Raw genomic sequence first — 6000 nt, 5'->3', positions numbered from 1 at the left:
CAGGAGATCAGGGTCTCTGGGTTCATTATACCAACTGAAATGGAAGTCTGCATTACTTATTTTTTGATTAATCTTAAAGTTTCTCTTAAAAATTACTCAGGCCTTTATGCATATTGCTTTCTAAACATTTTCCATCTTTTTATGTTATTCTTTCCTCTCAATACCCTGTCCTTTAAGTATGACATACAGTCACTGAATTTTAGCATGTGAAACTGATATCTTTGGCTGATGACGGATTATGTAATGTTAAGCAGAGAAAAAGATTTTAAGGGCAGCTGAGGTCTGCAATGTTCATGCAGTTTTGGATTATTTTTGTCTCTTGTTTTTTCTTACGGTTTCAAATTCAATTTTGAAATACTCCTGAATATCCCTATTGTTTATTTTCCTCGTTAACATTTCTGGTAAACAGAACAGTTTAATGTTTATCAAAGGAACATTTTTAAGGACAGCATGATCACATTGGATGGTCTCCATTTTCGGCGTGTTTGGTTCGGAAGCATATAGTAGACACACTTTGAACATCTGGTTCTCCACATTTCATCAAATACCATGCTTTATTTTTTTATGAATGCACTGATTATTGCAGCAAGAGTCAAGAAAACAAAGCAAAGAGAAGAGGAGATGGACTCAACTCTTTCTCCATTTCTCAGCTTGAAAGGTCCTTTCTTTTTCTCACTTTCCTTCTATTTCCTAAAGCCTTCTCTGGCCAGCCTGGAGGAAGCCATCTCTCCTCCCCCTGAGAGCAAATAAAAATTGTAGTCTTCTTTTCCTTACTCTCACTATTATCTTCCCAGGTGACCTGCTTGTCTCAGTATTTTCTGGACATCATGTTCTTTTTTCTCTCCTACCTCTCTGGCCTCTCCTTCTCACCTCCTCAGGTCTATTCTCTTTACCTACTCCTTAACTGCCAATGCTCCTGAAGGCAATGTGAGAGATTGTTTTCTCCTTCAAACTCTCACCCCCACCCCTGGCTCCAATCACTCCCTTACATATATCACAAAGATATATCTCCAGGTCAGCCTCCCCATGAGCTCCAGTTCCTACATCCAACTACCTACTGATTACCTCCACCTGGATGTCCCATGGGCTTCTCAGCCCAAAATGTCCTGAACTCATTTGTCTACTCCACTCCCCACTTCCACCAATATCTGCTTCTCTTCCTGCCTCTGTTCAACCCAAAACCTGGGAATTGCTCTAAACCCTTTTGTTTTCGTATCCCCTTCTTCTTCTAAGGCTAGCCAGTTCTTTATATATTATAAATATATTATATTTATTATATTTTTTTCATTCTATATTCCATTATAAATGCCACTGCCTCGGTCCAGATAGGCCCTTGTCCTTTCTTGCCTAACCCCTACATTTGCATCTTAAATGGTCTTCCTGTTTCCCATAACATCCTCCTCACATCCTCCTGAAGCCATTCTCTACACTGCCTCCAGGGATCCTCCAGAGTGATTGTTCTAGAATGCAAATCTCATATCTTTCTCTACTTAATATTCTTCACTGCGGCTCTCTCTTAAGGACAGAATTAGAATTCCTCAGGGTAGCACAGTGTGCTCCTCTACCCCTATCTTGGCACACTCCTCACCTGTACCTTGCTGCGCTTACCATGTGTTCCAGCAGAGTGAGTTGCTCACAGCTCCTAAAGGCTCCAGGCTCTTGCACACCAATCTCCTTTGCCGGGGACACCTTTCCTCTTGTCACCCACTTCTCAGCCAGCTAGCTCATTCTTGTTTATTCTTCCAGACTCAGCTCAACATCACCTCCTTTTGAAAGCCTCTCTTGGATTCTACTCTTCTCCCTTCCTCCGTTTGAATTAGAGCCCTCCGCTGAGCACATTTATGTCCTGGAGCATATCTGTCAGTAGCGTGGAGCTCGGTCTACTGATTTGCGAGCTCCTTGAGGACAGGACTATTTCCTGTTCTCTTTGGGATCTTTGGTAACTAACATAGTGCCAGCACATTTAATCAATGAGTATCTCTTGATTAACTTTTTGATCCGGAGTTCTTCTGTTTATTAGCTGCGTGATCTTGGGTGAGTCATTTAAGCTCCTGTTTTTTCATAGAAATGGTAATAATATGCCTATCATAAGGATTAACTGAGATGAAGCATAGAAAATACTTTATAGATTGCATTTCACTGCTTTTCAAATGGAAGGATTTATTATTATCACCACTTATATGCTGCTTCGATGTGCAGGCTTTTTCAGAAAAAAAAATGTGCTCTCTTGGTTTTCCCCTCCCTCTCTGGGACCTCGCTCTGCTCCCCGAAATGTCCCCTGTCTCCTTCCTTTCCCAACTCACTGTTTCCATCTCTTCCACCTACAAATCTGTTCTCATCTCACCCATTCTGAAAGCCCGTCTTCCTCCAACTCTACCTCCTCCTCAAGCCGTGATCCTTCCTTTCTTCTCCCATGGCTGCCAAAGAATGTTTTAGCTGGCTGCCTGCTGGCTCTCACCGCCCACTCCTTCCTTACCCAGCACAATCTGGATCTCACTCTCAGTGCCTCACAGTCATTATGCCCTCTGAGGGCGCTTGTGATCTCCTGTTGTGGAATCCAGTGGGCTGTTCTTCCGACCTCATCCCACTGGACCTCTGTAGTATCTGGCCCTGCTGATCACCTCCCCGTGCTTGAAAACTCCTCCTCCCCATCCCTATGCTGCGTTTTCCCGTTTTTCCTTTTCTCTCTACAACAGTTCCTTGTTCTCTTCCCATAAGTATTGGCTTTCCTCAAGGCTCTGCCCTGGGACCTCTTGTTTTCTCTCTTCTCTGCTGGGCGATTTATCTCACCCACTCCCACAGATGCCTTCCAGTTTGTACTTCTATTTTATTTTATTTATTTATTTAGGCAACCCTTGGTTGACCTCACAGATTGCAAGGACCTTGTCAGCTTACAATCCCTTATTATTGATTTTTTTTAATTTTTAATTATTTTTATGCCTACAGCACCTGGTCTTCCTAGGTGGTTTCCTATCCAAGTACTAACCAAGCCTGATCCTGCTTAGCTTCCGAGATCAGACAGAATCAGGCTTGTTCAGAGTAGCATGGCCATAGACCCAGTCTGTACTTTTAGAGCAAGCACCTTCCTCAGCTTCCTGAGCTCCCCGTGTCCCACCGTTGGCTGGACAGCTACTTTTGATGGCCCTGCTGAAACCTAGTGTAAAGGTGGGGCAAAGATGTGATGTCCACTATAATAAGAAGGTACTTTAGGACTGACGAACGATGCAGGCAACTCTATAGAATATATTATATTTCAGCAAGAATTTATTATAGGGTAATTCACTTATGCACACCTCTATTACAGTACTTTTTTATAGTATAATTTGGGTGCTAATGACAGACAGGACAAAGGGATAAAGAATGCAGTAGTGCCAAGAGACATACCTCCTGGTTGTCTTGTGATAGGCAATTGCTTCTAATCGATACTATCATCAGTTTGATATTTATCTTGGTTGTCATGCCATTCTGGCTGCTACTAACAAAAATATTTGCGGCTACATTTTAAGGTACACAGATAATAACAACTAAAAGGCTTTGATATGCTTGCTAAGGACAGCGAAGTTGGTCAAAGTTCACAGCATGAAACAAAAAACGAAATGAAATCTGGGACTCAGAGATAGAGTTAGTTTTCTTCACATCTACATCTATACAAACCTGAAACACAAAGTATCCAAAATAAAAATCATCCTTCACTGCCTTTTCGCACCAACTTGCTTCTCCCCTTTTTGTCTTATTACTAATAATGGCTCATCATTCTCCCAGCCATCCTAAATTTCTCACTCTTGCTTTCCTCCCCCATCCAGTTACTTGCCAAGTCCTATAGGTGCTCTTACTGACATATCTGCGGCTCTCACCTTCCCATTTCTACCACCTCCACCCCTGCAGAAGGCCTTCTCCTCTAAACCATCTCCATAGCCTATCGCATTTGGCTATTTTTTTCCTTCCCTCCTTTCATCTCTTCCTCTCTTCTTCCTTCTTTCAACAAAAATTTTTTGAGCACGTACTACGTATCAGGCACTGGAGAAACAAATTGATACTGTGCAGGCTCATTCCTCAAGATGTTTAGAGCCAGTAGAAGACTTATTTCAAGAGGCCCACATTCCAGTGGGGGACATGGATTAGTAAGTAGATAATTACTAAGTGTGTATACCCCGGGCCTTCTAGCTGGTCTCCTGGCCTCCATTTACCCCTCCATTCCAGTCTATATTACTTGCTGTACCAGGCTAAAATTCCGAAGGTATGGTGACAATTCTACCAGAGTCCTTCATTAGTTCCCCATTGCCTGTGTAAGTAAGTTCTCAGCATGTTTTTATGGGTTTTCACAAAATGCCCCAGCCTGCTTCTCCAAAAGCACCTCCACAGTTCTCCCCTTGTTGCCCTTCGCCATGGCCCAGCCTCCAGCAGGAGCTCTCTGAAAATGCTCTTGCCTCTGTGCCTATCTTGTTATAGTTCCCTCCCCCACTACCTCTGCCTGTAAAAATGCTAACCAAAGATCCATTTCCAACCCTGACCCCAGAAGGTGTAACTCTTTCTTGCAACGGTGCTTCAATCCCACCTTGCCATCTTCACAGTGCACAGAAAACTGATGATTTGATGAGCAAATCCATCTGCTGGAGACACAGAGAGCTGTAGCATCACCCAGCTTTCTGGGATTAGTAAGCAAACCTAAGAACTATCATCACCAGCAGCAAGGGTTCCATAGTAAGAAGCACACAGCCCAGACATCTTGGACTGATGGAAGAAAAATGGATACGGGACCAAAGCCAACTACCCTCAGTAAGGGTCGTCACCAATGTCACAGTGAGGAGAAACTAGAGAATAGAGCCCAGTGTGTGGCCTCTATCATCTATTGTACATGAGGTGTAGAGCAAACTACACAGAGTCCTAGGAAACAATCCACATCTTCAGTGACACCTCCCCCACCGACGCTTTCCCGATTTCCCTCGTCATGCGTTACTGCTATCGCTTTCAACTCCCATGACATATTATTTTACATCTGCTGTGGCAGTTGATCTGTTCTGCCTTATAGATCTACTTCTTTTTGTGCTTTGTCTTATCCACCCTTCTGGACTTCCATGCTCCTTGGGATGGTTCAGCACTCCCGTGGCGTGGGAGAAGGAGCTGCTAAGGGTTTGCAGACTTGAACATAAAGGAATTTCTTCCACTGGAGTATAAGGCAGGAACTATATTCTAGTCTTAGTACCTTCCACAGTGACTCACAGGGCAGCACGCACGCGCACACACACACACACACACACACACACACACACACATACATTCTCAAGAAAAGCTGCTGATAAATTCAGCCCCTGAAGGAATTCTATAGAGTCCCTTCTATAGCATTCCAGTTTAGAATGGAATTTTGAACCAAATGGAAATTCAAACCAAAAAAAAATCACATAAAAAAATTTTAGTCTACAGCCATGCCACCCTGAACGTGCCCGATCCCATCTGATCTCGGAAGCTAAACAGGGTCAGGCCTGGTTAGTACTTGGATGGGAGAGCATCTAGGAATACCAGATGCTGTAGGCGTTTAAAAAAATAAAATTAAATTAAGTTAATAAATAAATAAATGTACTCACTTAAAAAAATTTTTTTTTTAATCATGCGTTAGGTTCCTGGTACATTCAGAAAACCCTAGCTCAGTGTTTGACACATAGTAGATATGCCAAGTAAATGTTATCATTATTCCTTGCACACATGACAGTTAACAATTTCTAAGCCAGTGCAGCTGAAAAGAGCTGGTTAGGTCACATTTTCTTTAGATAGATGTTACTAGGGGGTAACAGGTAGGGCCGGGTTGTCCAGCAGGTCCTCATGAGGTTGGCTTCCAGGCAGACACTCCCGGACTTGGCAGATAAGGACTATGCTCTCCACACTTCATGCTGAGATGCCACAGGCAGCCAGGGAAAGCTTAATTCCCCTTTGAGGATATGCAAATTTTGCAAATTTTTCTGGGCATTTTCTTGGTAATCTCTCACCCAGGGTCATTATTTTGAG

The 6000-nt window shown here is 43.0% G+C and overlaps 2 pseudogenes; one reads left to right on the top strand and one right to left on the bottom strand.

Annotated features, from left to right (window-relative positions):
* Positions 1 to 2937: 2937 nt before the first annotated feature.
* Positions 2938 to 3056, bottom strand: LOC112473339 (annotated as a pseudogene).
* Positions 3057 to 5413: 2357 nt separating this feature from the next.
* Positions 5414 to 5532, top strand: LOC112473217 (annotated as a pseudogene).
* Positions 5533 to 6000: the final 468 nt, after the last annotated feature.

This window comes from Pteropus alecto, unplaced genomic scaffold, assembly GCF_000325575.1.
Source record: "Pteropus alecto unplaced genomic scaffold, ASM32557v1 scaffold98, whole genome shotgun sequence".
In the NCBI taxonomy this organism is placed as follows: Eukaryota; Metazoa; Chordata; class Mammalia; order Chiroptera; family Pteropodidae; genus Pteropus; species Pteropus alecto.
The sequence above is the reverse complement of the archived record's forward strand: the minus strand, read 5'-3'. Positions and strand labels throughout refer to the sequence as shown.